Source organism: Protopterus annectens, chromosome 5.part0 (assembly GCF_019279795.1).
Source record: "Protopterus annectens isolate FY-2018-M chromosome 5.part0, PAN1.0, whole genome shotgun sequence".
Classification (NCBI taxonomy): domain Eukaryota; kingdom Metazoa; phylum Chordata; order Ceratodontiformes; family Protopteridae; genus Protopterus; species Protopterus annectens.
Window position 1 is genome coordinate 683,774,101 of NC_056735.1, and position 19,118 is coordinate 683,793,218.

Below are 19,118 nucleotides of genomic sequence, written 5' to 3' on the forward strand. Positions count from 1 at the left end.
GCATCTACTTCTCTGAAGTACAGGCCAACACTAAGGGACTCTGGCTAACAAAGTTTGCAGATGACTGCAAACTGGGAGCAATTATTGAATCCCCAAATGATGTGGATACTCTACAAAAGGGCCTTACAGAAACCGATGCTTGGTGCCAGAGCCCTGGGCTCAAGCTCAATGCCAAGAAATGTATAGTTATCCCCTTTGGGAAAAAACATGTACCCGTGAATTACCATACAGGTGGCAGTACACTAAACACCGAAAGTGTGATAAGAGACTTAGGGACACAGGTGGACAGTGGTCTCACCTTCGATAACCACATTGCCACAAGTTAGGAAATCCTTCTATGTGGCACACCTTATCACTAAGGACTTTTCATCCAGAAAAAAGGAGGTCATTGTCCCACTGTACTCATCCCTCATTAGACCCATTATAGAATACAACGCCCCATTTGGTATGTACCTCTCAAGACATTTGCAACAACTGGAAAGGCCACAGAAATATCTCACTAAAAGAATCACAGGCCTAAAGCAGATGCCCTACGCTGACCGCCTTAAAAAACTCTAGCTATACTCTTGTCGCATATCGTCTACTCAGAGGCGATCTCTGCTTAACATACAAGGCCATGTCAAACCCAGAGCTGTTGGACATGCTACACTTAAAGAAATCCCAATCCCTCAGAACCACACGCTCCAGGGATCTAAACCTTGTCATCACAATAAACAAAACATGCTGGAGGGATAGGTTCCTGACCCAGAGACTCCCCAGACTCTGAAATAGATTGCCCATACACATATCAAGCAGAGTGCCTCTTTGGCCCTCTTCAAAAGGAACCTTGACGATTGGATGGGAGAAAGGAAATCCACCCCGGGGATCACATCAGTCACCCTGCTGGACAGGGGTCCAGGGAAGTAAATAGTGTGTGAAGAAATATCCAGGGAATTGTTATGGCTAGGCTTGTATAGGCCCTAGGGCTGATAGCCTAGTACCAACCTATGAACCTATGGTTCCTGGGGTCCGTGGATGCATGCCCTTTGTGCAAAGGGAAGACGGTTGTAGTTTTCCATTCCACTAGGACAAAGCCAGTGTTTAGGCTGTGATTGAAAAGTGTGCTCAATGGTGATGCTAATTCCTGTTTTAACCCATACAGAACACAGCCCAGGATGTTGTCTGGTCCCACAGAGGCTGTGTATTTGGTCTTGTTGAGGGAAGTTAAGATCTGCACCTCAGAAATACTACGCAGGGGACAGGTGTTAGGGATGCTTTGGGGTATACATGGCAGGGACAGGGGAGTGAAGTTTTCACTGAACCTGTCAGCTAGAGGTTTGCTATATCCACAGAGTCTATATATGTAATACCATTAACTACATGTTCAGCGCAAATCTGGGCCTTACCTTTGAGGTTACGGATTAACTAAAGAATGGCTTATGGTTATCCTTAGTTAGGGAAGCTAATTTGGATTCATAGTTAGCTTTGGAGGACTTCACCAGGAGTCTTATTTGCTTGTTTAAGTTGAGGAGGGAGTGTTTCTAGTTTTGAGATCATTCCTTCCTACTCTTAGACAGCAATTTCTTTCTCCTATTGTATACCCTATTAATGGCAGTTGCCTACCAGGCAGTTTTGTTTTTCCTTGAAGATCTTGCTTTGGTTCTATCAGGTACTGCAGAATAATGAAGACAAAACAAACCTACAGATATAAACTATGCATCCACACATTAATTGGTTCAGCAATACACACACGTTTATGGGTACATGATAAAATGAAGTACTTATGAGTAATGATTAAAAAAGGATTTTGTTATGGCAGCAAAGGATTTGTGGAAAGAGACTGAAAAGATAATACAAAAACACAGAAACTGGAAGACCTTTTATGGATAGCAAGATATAAGCAGAGCAGTGAAAATGTTTTTAGCCTCTACATTTATATACACATCAGACACATTTTTCTCAACAAGAGGAGAAGTTATGGACTGTAATTAATAAAGAGATGAAGAATTCTTGTCTGGGATGGGAAAAGGACAAGGGTCAACTGGGATAAGTTGATTCTTTTAACAGAGTAAGGTGGTTTAAGATTACTTGATTTGAAGGGATATTTTAGAATTATACAGTTAGGGCTCATATACGTAACACAAGAATACAGCTACAAATTCAAAGTGAAAAAGTATGATGATGAAGTGATGTAAATTCAAGAAATAAGGACAGAGTGGCATTTTGGTTGCAAATCCTTAAAGATAATACCAACAGCCATACAGATTATTATAAATATAAATAAATATCGAATGTCAGTATTTCGAGACAAGAATAACAAAAGTGCAATTGTTCAAAACTGCATCAAATCTGAGGTTGCCGAATACGAGGTAGTAGTGGTGCAGTCTGTTTTGCATACTATGCTGTCCCTTTAAGGTTTAGTAGTTTCTGGGTTGTAAACATGGCAGCCGATGTGTGGTTATGTTCAGAGATTCAGGTAGGTTGGTAGTGTGTAAGGGTTTTGGGTAGAAATGTGTTTTGTTTTCATTTTTTGGGAAGTTTTAGGAGTAGGTTGGGGTAGGTAGGTGTGTGTGTGTGTGTGTGTGTGTGTGTGTGTGTGTGTGTGTGTGTGTGTGTAAGTGTTGAAAGTGGTGATTTTTGTACATGTGTAGTGTGTGTGTTTCTTGTGGGTGTAAGTTTGACAGTGTGCAATGGGAGTGTAGAGCGCATAACAGTAAGTTTGCTGTTAATTTCATGGTAGTACAACCTCAGAGTTGGTATATATAAACAGCGGGGGTGTGGGGGATGCAAGGGGGCTTGTCTCCCTGCTTAAACATTGATTGTTTGGGTTTTGTTGGTGTGTGTGTTGCTTTGGTTTTTGATGGTGTAGTGAGGAAGGTAGTCTTTGTGTTTTTGTTTGGTGGTGGAGGTTAGATTAAAAACCACGACGACGCATACTGAAAAATTCAGTATTATGAACCTTCAGTATAGTGACGTTTGTTTTTTTTATTTTTCGTTGCAGTGGACTTTCTTTATTTTCATCTAGAGATACTGAAATCCGATATTTCAGTATTTTGAAATTTGAAAGTAGAACCCTGGGAAAAAGAAGTTATGTACTCACCATAACGTTCCATCTGAGTAGTTATACTTCATTTTTTTGCAACCTGTGGGTATACGGATCCGTATCGGATCAGAGATGGAACTTTTTTTCTAGCATCTGCTCCAAGCTCCGAGCTCCTCATCGAGTTTGCTGCAACCAAAAACATAAGCAGCTCAACCCAATAAACCAATCCTGAAAAGACAGGTCAAGGTCCGGGGGACGGAGGGAGGGAATGTTGCAGAAAAAATTAAGTATAACTACTCAGCTGGAACGTTATGGTGAGTACATTACTTCTTTATCTGAAGTAGTTAACTTAATTTTATCTGCAACCTGTGGAACAGTGTCCCCAGCTACTCCGATCCTGGGAGGCCCTTATGGAAAGATATTCCTGAGCACCGCAGAGCCAAAGGATGCTCTACCCCTCGAAATCTGATCTAATTTGTAATGGGAAATGAAGGTATGTGAATTGGCCCAGGTCGCTGCTGCACAAATATCATGCAAAGGCACCCTAGACCAAAAAGCAGCAGAAGTCGCCATGGACCTGGTAGACTAAGCCTTAACAATACCAGGAGGAGATAAACCTTTTGCTTTGTAGGCATATGAAATACAAACAGTGATCCATCTGGCCAAAGAAACTTTAGAAATAGCTTTTCCCATAAATGCTTTGGAAAAGGAAACAAACAATTGGTCAGTCTTGAGGAAAGACTTTGTTCTATGAAGATAAAAACAAAGCCGTCTATGAACATCTAACAAATGGAGTTTGTATTCACCTTTATTTTGAAAGTTAAGAAACAAAATGGGCAGATTAATGGACTGGTCTATGTTTGCTTCAGATGCCACTTTAGGTAAGAAGGAAAGGTTATAGATGACCAAATACAGAGGCACGGCAGACAGAGCTTGAAGCTCAGAAACCCTCCTAGCAGATGTAATGGTGACTAGGAAAGCAGTGTTCCAGAACAAAAATTTCAAGTCCACCGAAGCTGCAGGTTTGAAAGGAGGAGCCACCAATGCCTGTAAAACAAAAGTAAGGTCCCAAGGAGGCAATGAATCCTTGACAGGTGGCCATAACAGAAAAGTACCTTTAAGAAAAGCCTTACACAGCCTCGAGGAGGCTAAGGCCATGTTGTGAAAACTGGAAATGGCTGCCAATTGTACTTTCACTGTGGAGGAACTAGCTCCTTGTTGAAAGATACCAGACAGGAAGTCCAAAACCACTGGAACAGGGGCTGTAAAGGGATCTATTTTTCTCTGTGAGGCCCAAATGGAAAAGCGCTTCCATTTACTGCAATAAAGTTTCCTAGGGGAGTCTTTAAGAGAAGCCACCAGAATGGATTTTTACAGGGGATGAAAGACCGGGAGTCCTGGCAATTAATGGAACTGGAGCAACCAGGCTGTCAGCTAGAGGCTACCCAGATCGGGCGGATGTGCCAACAACAGATGGGAGATTAGATCCGGGCAGGGATCCAGAACCCACAGGGGAGCTAAGAAATGAGACCAAAGGAATGGGAACCAAACCTGACGAGGCCAGAATGGGATAATGAGGATCACTTTGCACCGTAGTCAGCAAGCTTTCTGAAGAAACTTCAGAATGAGTGGCAATGGTGGATAAGCATACAGAAGCTTGGGGGGGGGGGGGCAAGCATGGACTAGAGCATCTCTGGGGACTTCCCCTGGTGAGGAAATCAGAGCGAAGAACTCGCTGCACTTCGCGCTGGAAGGAGATGCGAAGAGATTACAGCAAGGCTGACCCCATGCAAGGAAGATTTCCTCTGACTGTTTCAGAGACCACTCGTAAGGGATCAGAATGGCCCGACTCAATCTGTCCGCTAAAATGTTGGAGCACCCTGGGATGTGCATTGCTATCAGAAACCGACAGGTGGAAATCGCCCATTCCCACAGTCACATGGCCTCGCAACATAGGGGATAGGATCTGGTTCCCCCCTGCTTGTTGATATACCAGACAACCGATGAATTGCAATCAATCCGAGAGGGAGGACTGTGTGAATGACTTCCAACGCTAAAAGCACTGCCCTCATCTCTAGAACATTTATGTGCAACTTGGTCTCTGACTGGGACCACGTGCCTTGGAATGTCCTTCTCAAACAGTGTCCCCCCTTACCAGAGTTGGGAGGCATCCGTGGTCACTGTGGCTTGGACTGAAGATGACGCGAAGGGGAGTCCTTTTGATATCTCCGGTGAACTTAAACACCAAAGAAGAGACATCCTGCAGACGTGACTGATCTTAATTGTAAATTCTACGGGCAGGTCTAGCCAAGACCACTGAACAGCCAGAGTCCATTGAAGAACCCGCATGTGAAGGCACGCACAAGGGAGAATCGATATGGCGGCAGCCATGGAGCCCAGAGCCCGGAGAACCTCGCTCGCCTTTGAAGACTTGGAGTTCTCTATCTGAGTTATGTGGCACCTGAGGTGTAGGATCCTGTCTGGAGTTAAGAATACCTTAATCTGCAAAGTGACTAGCCATGCCCCAATGAAGTCTAGAACCTGTACTGGTTGCAAATGGGATTTGTGAACATTGACTGTAATTCCCAGTAGATCTGCCAACTGAATTAAATAATCTTGGGCCAGACACAAGTGATGCTTGTTGGGCGCAGCAAAGAGCCAGTCGTCCAGGTATGGAAACACCTGAATACCCTGAAGCCTCAAGTGAGCCGCTACAACTGCCATTACCTTGGTGAACACCCTGGGGGCTGTGGTGAGACCAAAGGGTAGGGCTCTGATCTGAAAATGACTGGCTCTCAGCTGGAAGCGTTGAAACCTCCTGGAGCTTCTGTGTATTTTGATGTGGTAGTAAGCATCCTGGAGGTCTAACAAGCACATCCAGTCGCACTCTCGGAGATAAGGTAGAATGGACTGTAGGGTGACCATCTGGAATTTCTGTTTGGCTACCAATAGGTTTAATGTTGACAGGTCTAAAATGGGCCTGAGGTCCCCCGTCTTTTTTGGCACCAAAAAAAACCTTGAGTAGACGCCTAATCCGGACTGATCGGGGGGGGGGGGGGGGGACCTGTTCGATGGCTCGTTTGAGAATCAGCTTTGAAACCTCTAGAGCTGCGGCCTCCCTGTGAGCGGGTGGAACATCCGGGAGGTGTTTTGTAATATTTGGAGGGGCAATAAATGGGATAGAGTAACCTCTGGATATTATCTGTAAAACCCAGTGATCTGCCGTAATGGACTCCCATGCTGCTGGGTGTAAGGACAATCGTCCCCCAACTGCCTCCAGAGTAGGAGACAGGCAACCCCTCAGGGCTGCTGACTGGGTCTATCAGAAAAAGGTTCCCTAGTCCCGAAATTCCTAGGAAACCCTCTACCTCTGGTTCGATGTCGATCCTGTCCCCCTCTGCCTGTGGGGGAATAGCTGCCCTGAGAATCCTGGGAAAACTGAGATTTTTGGAACCACATCTTCTTCTGCCCTCTTTGATTCCTAGAGAAGGACCGCTGAGGGTTAGACAAGCGGACTCCAATGGCAGACAAAGTCTTCCCATCCTTTTCTCTCTGGATAAGTGTGTCACGTACTGTCTCCCAAAAAGGGAAGAACTGTCGTAGGGAGCGTTGATAAACGATGCCTTGAAAGGGTCCGCGAACTGACACAACCTGAGCCAGGTATGACACCTCATGGCTATGCCTGTCCCAGCCACCCTAGGTGCTCCTTCCGTGGCATGGGAAAGGAGTCGCACTGACGTGTTTGAGACTGACTTCAGACTAGACATTTTCGCCGAGAACAATCGTCTGTCCTGCGGCGATAAAGACTCTGGGGGCGACTCAACGAATTCTGAAGCAAGGTCTCGCTGAAGCCAAATCATGTGTCAAATAACTCAGCGTACAGATAGAAAAGGTTGCTGAGGAGCAGACATGCTTCCCAAACCTATGCACTGACCTGGACTCCTTGTCTGGAGGGTGGACTGAGGAACTCTCCTGTGCTAGTTCCTTCTTTGTGGCCGCTGCAACCAACATAGCATCAACTGGGGATCCTTTCGACCAAGGCTGTCTGTCAGAAGGGGGAGATAACACCTTGTCAGGGCATTTGGGGATAGGCTCTACGGTGTCAGGCTCCTTCCATGCCCTCGTGGTGATGAGGTCCACCTAGGGGTCCCCTGGTGGGGACACCCAGGAAGTAGATGGGCCTGTACCAAAGGCCTCCAGGAACACTGACTCATCCCCAGAAGGTTTTGGGGCTGACCAACTTCCCCTCTGGTGGAGGATCTCCATAATTTCTCTGAAGGAGATGTGTTCAGGAGGTGACCTGGGGGAACCTTCTCCTTCATCTAAGTCAGTGTCCGTAGTGAGGGACTCGGGGGAGTCCAAGTGCCTCCTTTTGCACTTGCTCTTACGGTGACCCTCTTCAGTGGGACTTTCTGAAGGGGATCCGTGAGCCGCAGGGATTTCCTCAGGGAAATTAACCTGGGGATCCTCCGGCACGGGCTGTTCCTGAGACAGGATGAAGGGAGTTGTCGCCAAATCCAGAGGGGCCTGGTTGGTATCTGAGGGGATGGGCTGAGGTCTCAATCCCTGGGAGAGAACCCTCGCCACTCCGAGGAACTCAAGGTAACAGCCGGAGTCGAGGTTGGAGGAACCATTGGCGCTGAGCTACCAGCTCTGAAAAACCTCGGATCCAAGAGCCCCAAAGCCAAAGCACGGATCGGGGAAGGAGAGATGGGGCGGAAAAGAGGCACGGAGGTCCCCCCTCCAGAGGGAGAGGGGCCTGGCAAGACTCCCATCTGAATTTGGGTCTGAATAAATCTCCGCATCATCCTGTCCATATCCATGTCTGATAGGCTCAGAGTTGACCTCGAAGAGGCCACCGACTCGGATCTGGCTGGTCTGCGCCTTAGGTCCGAATGTTCCAATGACTCCGGTGGGAAACAAGGAGACCGGAGCTGTGGAGAAACAGGCCTCATGGTCTTCGATGGGGAACTGAGAAAGAGCTCCCTGTCTGGGGATCTCTTATGATGTCTGTCCTTCTTCTCCCTTTCCTCTCTGCACCTTTCTTTCTCTTTTTCTTTCTCAGCCACGCTGCCTGAAGATTTGTCTTTAGAAGACCCATCACCAAAAGAAGAGGGAGATTGAGTCCCTGTCTGGGTGGGAGGTGGGACACTAGAGACCGAGGCTGAGGCAGATTCCAGCATGGCAGCAGGGAGAAGGCCTTTGGCAACTATCTTGGCCTTCCGATCCCTAAGGGCCCTCGGGTTAAAACTAGAACAGAGAGCACACTGAGTGGACAAATGTGCAACTCCCAAGCAAATTACACACAGAGTGTGACCATCGCCCGGGGAGAGCTTATGGCCACACTCTGTACATTTTTAAAGACAGGCTTCGGCTGATCAGCCATAGTCCTGCACTCAAAGGTACAAACACTACCTATGGAAAAAACACACACAAACACAGGTAGGGGAAGGGCTGCAAATGAGATCTGAGGGAAGATAGATAATGGTAGGGCATTGTGGGTAAGGGAAGGAGCTCGGAACTTGGAGCAGATGCTAGAAAAAAAGTTGCCGGCTTGGATCTGATACCCACAAGTTGCAGATAAAATGAAGTGAACTACTTCAGATCATATGTTTTGAGAGTGCAATAAGTTGGCAGATTTTAAAAATTCCTTACAGAGTACTCTGTCAAAAATACTGGGTGAACAACTGAGTTTAGCTAAGGAATTTTTTTTTTTTTGAGGTGGGATACAGGATCTGAAATGCCAAGATATGGCAAGGAATCAAGTTTAATTCTGGTGGCTGCCAAAAAAGCAATTATTATAAAATGGAAATCAAAGTCTAAGCCAACCATATTTAAAGCAATGAATATTGTAATGGAAATAAAAGAACTGGAAGTGGAATCTTCAGAAAAAGGTAGGAACAAATTACACAGAAAAAAAGGAAATTGTTGGAATAATACATGCGGAATAATGTTTTGGAGCCAGAGTGAGGTTTAAGGCAAGGCAGGAATTGAATTCATGTAATGCTGGACTGATGATAACTATATAAAATAATGTATATGCTGTATAATGTTTGTAACTGGGATCATATTTACATGGTTTGTTCCTTTTACATAAATGTATGTTTGCCTATGTCTTAACTGATAATCCAATAATTGTGTTAAAAAAAGTGGAGCTGAATATATATGTAAGGTCTACTGGACATCTCAGAAGCTTGCTCTAGATGCCACATTCAACCAAGGTCATACAGTTATTATATACTGTAAGGACATTCTTGAAGACACATTTAGAGTCCAAAACAGTGACAGCCAACTTGATGCCATGTCAGCATTAAGCACTTCACAGTCTCATATGTTATTCAGTTTAAATCAGTGAAGAAATGATGTCTGTTCAATCTTTGCTCTATCCCTTTATTGTTTAAACAACTAAGGAATGTCCTTGTACCATAACTTTCACAAAGCAACATAAAAGGTCTTTACTTTTAATATGGTTATCGGATAACATATTTGGAAATACTGCAGTCCTTCACTGTTAATTAATACTGAATCTTAGGTTAGCCTGTCAATGTTGTTCAATTCTTTTTTATTTTCTACAGCTGCTTCTTAATGACTCAGCTGTTGGCAGTTAGTTGAACTTTAACAGTTGAGGAGCTTGCTCATTCATTAAAATGTGCACCCAAAAACTCAAGAACTGTAGGTACTGGTGCTGAAAGAGAATCACCGTCTATCTGTTGTGCCCAAAAACAAATCTTTTTCATTTGCTTTTGCAAATTTTTCAAGTGGAAGCTTTATGAGAAGACAAAAGAAAGGTGAGGAGAGCATGGATTGTCTGGTTATCAATGGAAGTGGAGAAACCATGTAGTGAACTTTAGGCCTGAAATGTCCAGGTGAATCATGCATGTCATGTGAGACAGGAGGTCTGGAACTGGAACCAAAATCCATGGTGGGTGAACTAGATAAGGCCAAAGAAAGGGGAAACAAATCTGACAAGGCCAATAAGGTGATATGAGGATGACTGTGCTCTTCAATCAAAATGTTTCTGGAGAAGCTTGTGGATCAGAGGAGTTGGAGGGTAAGCATACAGGAGACCAGGGGGGCCAATCGTGGAGAAGAGTGTCTCTTGGTTATTCCCTGGTGGGGGGATCAGGGCAAAGAACCTGCTAAACTTGTTGTTGAGGGGGACTGCAAGGAGGTTGCAGGAACATTGGTCCCACTGGCAGAATATCTTTTTCGCAATTTTCGTGCTGAGAGACCACTGGTGAGGTAATAAAATGGACCTGTTCAACTTGTCTGCTATCACCCTGGATTTAACCAGAATGTGCTTTGCTATCAGAAATTGACTGGATGAGATTGCCCATTGCCACACTCAGAGTTCTTGACACAAGGGGTAAGACCTGGTTCCTCCCAGTTTGATAATGTACTACTTTACCACTGACATTCTGTCCATCTGAATGGAAAAAGTCCCAGGAGGGAGAGAGTCTTGAAAGGCCTGCAATGCTAGGAGTACTGCTCTCATTTCCAGGACATTGATATGTGTGTTTGCCTCTTCAGAGGACCAGATGCCTTGGACTGTCTTTTCCAATTTGGGAATTGTCCATGGTCAATAATGCTTTGGGCTGAAGATGAATATAGGGACGGCCTTGTAATATCTGATTTGAGCGAATCCACCACAAGTGGTATTTTTTGCATGCCTGAGTTATTCTGATTTGGGTGGACACAGGTTGGTGCAGAACAGACCACGGAGATGCTAGAGTCCATTGAAGAATTCTCATATGGTATCTTGGTAACGGAACCAAACTATCGCAGTGGACATTGACCCCGTGGCTTGTAGAAACAGTCATGTTGATACAGAAGAATTTTAAATTATCTTTTTGACTTAAAATCAAATAGTCTGTACCCTTGTTAAGGGAAGGGAGGCTATCACTGATACCATATTGAACAAGGCCCCTATGAACAAACTCTCATATCTGAGATGGTTCTTGATGAGATTTGTTGTAACTGATGATTATTTCTAGATAAGACAAAGCTGGAGTACATATTCTCATGCTTTTATTAGGAGATGCCTGGTCAGAGCGGTTATGAGACAGTCATCCAAGTACAGAAATACCTGGAATCCCTGCAATCTCAAGTGAGCTGCTACTACTGCCATGCATTTAGTGAACACCCTGGGGGCTGTGGTGAAGCCAAAGGACAGAGCTCTGCAAGGGTAATGACCGTCTCCAGTTGGAAGCATAGCTATCTTCTGGATCATCTGTTCATTTTTATGTGACAGTATGGATCTTGAAGATCTATTGAGCATATCCAGTCGTCCTTCTGCAGGAAAGGCAAAATGGACTGAACCGTGACCATCCAGAACTTGGTGTACTGAACTGACTTGTTCAGAATGCTGAGATCAAAAATTGGTCTCCAGTCCCCTGTTTTCTTTGGCATTAAAATAATCTTGAGTAAGTTCCGGACTCTTTCTGGTCTGGGGGGCCTTCGTGGAGGACTCTTTTTTTCTTAGCAGCTTTTTTTAGTTTTTTATTTCCAGTGCTGCTGCTTTCCTCTGACTGGGTGGAACATTGTGAATTTTGTTTACTGTTAGGGGTGGGGGGTATTATATAACCTCTGGAAATAATCCTGTGCACCCATGTATCTTTTGTAATGTCTAGCCAGGCTCTCTGGTGCGGGGAAAGATGATCCCCAACTGCCTCCAGAGGTGGACAATCAGGCCTCCTTTCAGGAGCATTGGTAGGATCTGTCAGAAAAAGATTCCTTAGATCCTTGATTCTGCGGGCCTCTTCTTGCTGTGTGGGCTGCGTCTCCCATTACAGTTCCCCCTTCTGGCCCTGGGGGATCTATCTCCATATGTGTCAGGGAAAGAACCCAAGGATTTTCTGAACCATATTTTTTGACCACCTTGTTGATTCCTAGAGAAGGTTTTTTGAAGAGTGGAAAACCTATGCTCACTGCAGACAGGGTCTTATCCTGCTCACACCCAGATAATGTGTTTTTAACTTTGGGACCAAAGAAAGAGAGCATTGACAAAGGAAGATTTGAAGGGCTCTGTGAAATCAGACAAGCGCATCCAAGCATGTCTCCTAATGGAAATGCCTGAACTAACGCCCTTCAGCTGCATGTAAAATGAGCCTCATGGACAAATTTGAAATGGACTGCAGGGTAGCCAATTATTTGGCAATAGAGATCTCTGTCTCAGAAGGGATGGTGCTGGACAGAGTTCTAGATAGTATTTAATCAAATCCCTCTGAAGTCTGATGAAGTGTGCCAAATAATTCAGTGATCTGAGTGCAAAGTTTGCTGAAGCATATACATGCTTTCCAAGTCTGTCAAATGTCCTAGACTCCCTGTTAAGGGGATTGGCAGATGAACTCTCTTCCGCGAGTTGCTTCTTTGTGGCCACGTCTATGACCATGGCATCTACTGGTACTCCTTTGCTGCAAAGTTTTCTTCCTTTCGGTGGTGCCAGGATCCTGATTGGTCTCTTGGGGATCAACTCAACAATGTCTGTTTCCTTCCACACCTGCCTAGAGATCAAATCGATGAGCTCATTGGTGGGCAGTCACACACAGGAGGTAGATGAGCCAGACACAAGCTTCCAGGAATACCAATTCCTCTTGGGAAGGGTAATCAGTAGACCAACCACCTCTTTGCTTAAGGATCTCCAGGATATTTCCAAAGGAGACATTGGGTGGTGATCTTGGGGACCCTTCCCCCCCTAATTAAAATGGGTATCTTCTGTGACCAACTCTTGAGGACAGTCTAAGTACCTCCTGTTGCATTTTCTCATCCTAGGGACTTATTTGGCAGGATGCTCCACAGAAGTATCAGAAGATATGGATTTACCGTACTGGGCAGTCTGGAAACTTTGGCAAGGCTGTCTCTGTGGAGCAGAGTGTTGAGGCTCAAGGCACAAAGGCATATGAGATTGGGAAGCAGGATGTGACGGGGTGGTCATTCTTCCTCTACAGGTAGAGAACACTCTCTCTACTACCTCAAAGGCAGAATGCCTGAGAGAGAAGGAGGTCAATGGTACCTAGAAGACATGCTTCCAGACTGTCGCCTTTCTCTAACCTGAAGGCAGCCTACCCAAGGCAGAGGTCAGAGCCGAGCTGTCCAAAGACAAGGCCCTGAGGGGCAGAGAGACTTCCAACAGCTTCAAAATCAGCTCCAACTCCTCGGACCCGGCAATGGTGCTGTGGCTCCGAGAGTCATCTGGCTCCAGCACGCTCAGAGCCGGTCCAGTCACAGAAGGTATCAGAGCAGAAGATACAACAATCTTTGGATCTGACATGGATGGTTCCATAAGTTTCTGATTCAGGAGCTCCTAAGGCAAAGGTCAGATCGGAGAAGGAGCCAAAATAGGCGAAGTAGTACTGATCTCCTCCCCAAGGGGTAGGAACTGGGAGAACTCCCATCTTAATTTGTGCAGAGAGAAATAGCGTCATCATTCTATCCACAATCTGCTTGCCAAGACTCCTGGAAGAATGAGAAGACAAGGCAACTCAAGGGGGTCCTAGAATGATGGCGTCTCTCTAGGAAGGGCGATGGTAGATGAAAATGGACAGGATTTACAGACTGTGTATAACAGGTCCTAGGGAGGTTCTTTGGCTCTGAATATGTTGGATCTGTTATCAGAAGCTGTCGGACCCAAGGGTTTAGTCTTCGGATCTAATGAACTTGGATCTGACCACTTGGACACCTTGCAAGAAGGTTCAAGAGTTGGGTCAGAGCCAGGAGTGGGAGATCCGGAAGGGTCTGATGGACACTTTTTGGACTCCTCCTTGTCTAATTTCTTGGAGGTTTGAGCTCCAGATAAAGTCTCTGAAAAAGAAGTCAGTAATAAACCTTTTAGAATTTGTTTATTTTTGCAGTCCACTAAGGTCCATGGATTAAGGGCCTTACAAATGTCGCACAACTCTTTTAAATGAACTGGACCTAAACAGTACACACAGGAATCATGTGCATCAGACAGAGGTATTTTATGCCCACAATCTTTGCATTTTTTAAAACCAGAAGGTTTTTCAACCATATTGAAGTAGAAAATCTGATTTTTTTTTTTTTAGAGATGAAAGAAAAGAAGAAAGTGTAAAATGAATTACCAGCAATGGTAATTAAAAAGATTACCATACAAGGGTATAAGAAGCAAAAAAATTACCAACAATGGTAAGCCAACAATACACCAATATATGTAGGAAAGATAAGGAAGGAATATATAGTATAGCTAGAAAAAGGTAATGCAATATATATAAATCTTATTTTACTCTACTCACAAATACCACACTAAAGCTCGAGTGCTAACAGTGATCACATTTATATGCAAAGGCAACAAATGAGATCTAAGGTATGGTAGGTAATTAGAGCATTATGGGTAAGGGAGGAGCTTGAGAGTTTCCAGTACCTATGAGCTGTAGAAAATGGCCTAGTTGGATCTGAGGGTGAGATCCAAACTCTAACTGTTGAGGAATTTATTTTATTTTATTTATTTGACATTTATTTACTAGGGTAGTCTGACTGGGCAGGTGCCCGTTTTCAGTGGAGGCCTGTGGAGAACTGTAGGATGTAATAATGAGAGAAGTAACAAGTGAGATGAGTAAGGATTTTGTTAAGAAGGTAATAACGGTGAATGTGTGAATTCTACAGGGCAGGAGGATGACAATAATCCAGGTGGTAGACAAGAGCAGAGCCAAGAGTTAGTTAGGTGTGACTTTAGAAGTATGTTGAGCTGTGAGGCATTACCAGTGGTTAGGATTTGCTGCGGGTCAAGTTCCAAATCCTGGAGATCCAGCTGGAGTAAAGAGTCTCCAAAACTGTTATTAGCTTTTGTGACTTCTAGAAATTTGTCAGAGGATTTCAGGTGTCTTTTGTTAGATTGAGGTTGCAGGAGGTTAGAATGCTAGATGAATGTCGAGTTAGTATATTATATTATATTATGGGTCATTGTAAGTTGGGTTTATAGGGCAACTCTGGCCAGTTTAGTTGGCATAGGGCAGTGCAGTGATGGGATCTACATGGGGAGTTAGTAGCAAATTTAGCAATTTTGTTGTAACAAGTGTCCAGTTTTGCTAGGTCTGTTTTCTTCAACTTGGTGACGATGGGAGAGGAGTATAGTAAGGTAGAAAGTAGATGAGCCCTGGCAATAGATTGTCTTGTGGAGTCAGTGAGGAAGGGTTTGATTCTGTATAGACAGCCTAGTTTTATATGAACTTTTTTATGATGAGACAAGTGCATCGAATTTCTTGTTATCAATTGTGACACTATCTTTTATTGGATGAATATATTAGGAAGGTAAGAAGTTGGGTAGGAGTTTGGAGGTTTTCTTATTTGAAAAGAGCATAAGTTTAGTTTTATTGGGATTGACAATTAACTGAGAGTCAGAAAAGAAGAAAGTGTAAAATGAATTACCAGCAATGTTAATTAAAAAGATTACCATACAAGGGTATAAGAAGCAAAAAATTACCAACAATGGTAAGCCAACAATACACCAATATATGTAGGAAAGATAAGGAAGGAATATATAGTATAGCTAGAAAAAGGTAATGCAATATATATAAATCTTATTTTACTCACAAATACCACACTAAAGCTCGAGTGCTAACAGTGATCACATTTATATGCAAAGGCAACAAATGAGATCTAAGGTATGGTAGGTAATTAGAGCATTATGGGTAAGGGAGGAGCTTGAGAGTTTCCAGTACCTATGAGCTGTACAAAATGGCCTAGTTGGATCTGAGGGTGAGATCCAAACTCTAACTGTTGAGGAATTTATTTTATTTTATCTATTTGACATTTATTTACTAGGGTAGTCTGACTGGGCAGGTGCCCGTTTTCAGTGGAGGCCTGTGGAGAACTGTAGGATGTAATAATGAGAGAAGTAACAAGTGAGATGAGTAAGGATTTTGTTAAGAAGGTAATAACGGTGAATGTGTGAATTCTACAGGGCAGGAGGATGACAATAATCCAGGTGGTAGACAAGAGCAGAGCCAAGAGTTAGTTAGGTGTGACTTTAGAAGTATGTTGAGCTGTGAGGCATTACCAGTGGTTAGGATTTGCTGCGGGTCAAGTTCCAAATCCTGGAGATCCAGCTGGAGTAAAGAGAGTCTCCAAAACTGTTATTAGCTTTTGTGACTTCTAGAAATTTGTCAGAGGATTTCAGGTGTCTTTTGTTAGATTGAGGTTGCAGGAGGTTAGAATGCTAGATGAATGTCGAGTTAGTATATTATATTATGGGTCATTGTAAGTTGGGTTTATAGGGCAACTCTGGCCAGTTTAGTTGGCATAGGGCAGTGCAGTGATGGGATCTACATGGGGAGTTAGTAGCAAATTTAGCAATTTTGTTGTAACAAGTGTCTAGTTTTGCTAGGTCTGTTTTCTTCAACTTGGTGATGATGGGAGAGGAGTATAGTAAGGTAGAAAGTAGATGAGCCCTGGCAATAGATTGTCTTGTGGAGTCAGTGAGGAAGGGTTTGATTCTGTATAGACAGCCTAGTTTTATATGAACTTTTTTATGATAAGAGACAAGTGTATCAAATTTCTTGTTATCAATTGTGACACTATCTTTTATTGGATGAATATATTAGGAAGGTAAGAAGTTGGGTAGGAGTTTGGAGGTTTTCTTATTTGAAAAGAGCATAAGTTTAGTTTTATTGGGATTGACAATTAACTGAGAGTCAGAAAACCACAATTCTACTACTGAGAAGGACTCATGGGTTATATATTGGAGTTAAGAGAGTGAGGGTGCTGCACAGACGAGTGTGAAGTAATCTGCATATTGTATGATTGTGCCTAGATGACAGCTTGCTGTCGGTCAGACAGGTAGTCATGGAACCATACAAGGGCAGTTTTAGAGTGAGAGTTCATTGAGAAATTTTTGATGGGAAACTGTATCAAATGCTTTGAAAATGTTTAAGAAGATGGAGGAGACTAGTTGACCACTATTTCTGAAATGATTGATTGTGTTTGTGAAACTTAGAGAAGGGCCATAGTGGTACTATGGTTGGGTTGGAAGCCATGTTGGGGATTGGTTAGAAGTTTACTTGATAGTAAGTATTTTTATTTATTTATTTTACATTTGTTGAGTGGGCTAGTCCAGCTGGATATATGTCCATTTTCAGTAGAGGCCAGGTGAGAAAAGCTCCAAAAACACAGTATTATTTATATTATATGACAGTTTTTACAAATGCAGGTGTATTACAGATTTTAGCAATTCTTTACATTTCCTTACATTACTGCTTAAAGAATCTTTATACATGTCATATTTGGATAGTTATTAGAATATATTTATAATGACATTAAATTAATATACACTCTCTTTATGGTTAACAGAAAAGCAACTAGATTAGTACAGGAATAGTGGCAAGTACCCAATGATAAGTGAGGAAGTTAGTCAGGGTTAGCACAAGGGCATAACCAATGTGTTTTAAGGTATAGTTTCAGTTTGTTTTTGAATATGGTTATTGAGGAAAGTGAGGTCAGGTCACTGGGGAGTGAGTTCCAGGTTTTGCCCACGGTATTAGAGAACAAAGAGTCACCAGCCATATTGTTGGTTTTATCTATTTGTACAAATAGTTTATTTGACGAGCGTAGGGTCTTAAGGTTATTGTAGGGGGTGATGAGGTTAGTAAATATTGGGGTATTAGTAGGTTGATACAAGATCTTGTGGGCGACTGTTAATTGGTTAAATAGTAGTAGGTTTGGAAACTCTAGCCATCCTAGTTGTTCAAGATTATGACAATGATGGGTTCTGAAAGCAGAGCCAGTGGCAAATCTAGCAATATTGTTGTAGACATTAGCCAGCTTGTTAAGGTTGTTTTTACACAGATTAGTATATATAGGGGAGGCATAGAGGAGAGGAGAGATTAAGTGGGTACAGGCAATAGTAGTCCTGGCTAATGGAGTCAGAAAGGGTTTGATCCTATAAAGGGAGCCTAGTTTTTTGTTGACTGTTTTTATAGTACTGTTAATATGAGTATCAAAGTTAAGGTTGTTATCAATTAATACCCCTAGAAGTTTGGTAATGGGATCAGCAGATATGATAGTACCATTGTTTGATATAACAGTAAAGTTAAGTGGGGAGGCCCTACGGGTGGGAGTGAATAGTAAGAATCTTTGTTTTTTTGGGGCTCAAGATGAAGCAACGGTGTAGAAGCCATTTTTTGACTGTATTAAACACATTTTGGGTTAAGGTATGTAGGTCAGATGGAGAAGTGGCTGAGCATATTAAAGTGGAATTGCCTGCATATTGAATACAGATAGCTTGAGGTATTACAGAATGTAGGTCATTAATAAAAATAGAAAATAGGAGAAGGCCTATCATGGAGCCTTGAGGGACACCAAGGGCAATGGGGAGGTGGGTAGATAATTTGTTCTCCCATAGTGCAGCCTGCTGTCTATTGTTTAGGTAGGACTGGAACCACTGTATAGCCAGTGCATCTAGTGAAAGGTTTTTGAGTGTTTATGAGAAGCTAGTGGTTAACCATATTGAATACTTTAGAGAGATTAAAGACGGCTGAGGAAAGAGAATTATTATTGCGATTTTTGTTAATACAGTCAGAGAAGGATAAGAGGGCAGAGGTGGTGCTGTGAAATGGCCTAAAACCATGTTGACAGTTAGCTAGAAAGTTGTTTTGGATTAGGTAGCTTAACAGCTGTCTATGTATGCATTTCTTCATGATTTTTGCCAGAGGACATAATATAGCTATGGGTCTATAGTTTGATAATTTGTTGGAGTTACCACCTTTATGCAGGGGTATAATATGTGAAATTTTCCTGATAGATGGGATAGTTCCTTCAGTTATAGTTCTATTAATCAGGATGGAATTGGGATAGGCTATAGCTTTTTCAGCTTTTTTGCAAATATTCTGGAGGTAGTACATCAGCTGAGGGGGTGGTTGGTTTAAGTTTTTGAATAAGGGTACAGACAAAGGATGTAGGAATAGAATGAAGGTGAAATGAGGGGGTGAGCTGGATATAGAAGTAGTCAGAGATGAGCTGACAGGAGATAGTTGATTGGCAAGAGACTGAATGGTCTCTGTAAAGAAAGTGTTAAAGGTATTGGCAATTTGTTTGGGATTATCGTGGTCAGTGCCTAATGGGGTTGGTGTGATGGAACAACCTGGGT

The 19,118-nt window shown here is 43.1% G+C and overlaps 1 protein-coding gene across 1 annotated transcript in view; it reads right to left on the bottom strand.

The window, feature by feature from the left end:
* Positions 1-19,118, bottom strand: part of OFD1 (OFD1 centriole and centriolar satellite protein) — a 1,865,993-nt gene that overhangs the window by 1,333,667 nt on the left and 513,208 nt on the right. The window lies entirely within an intron of this gene.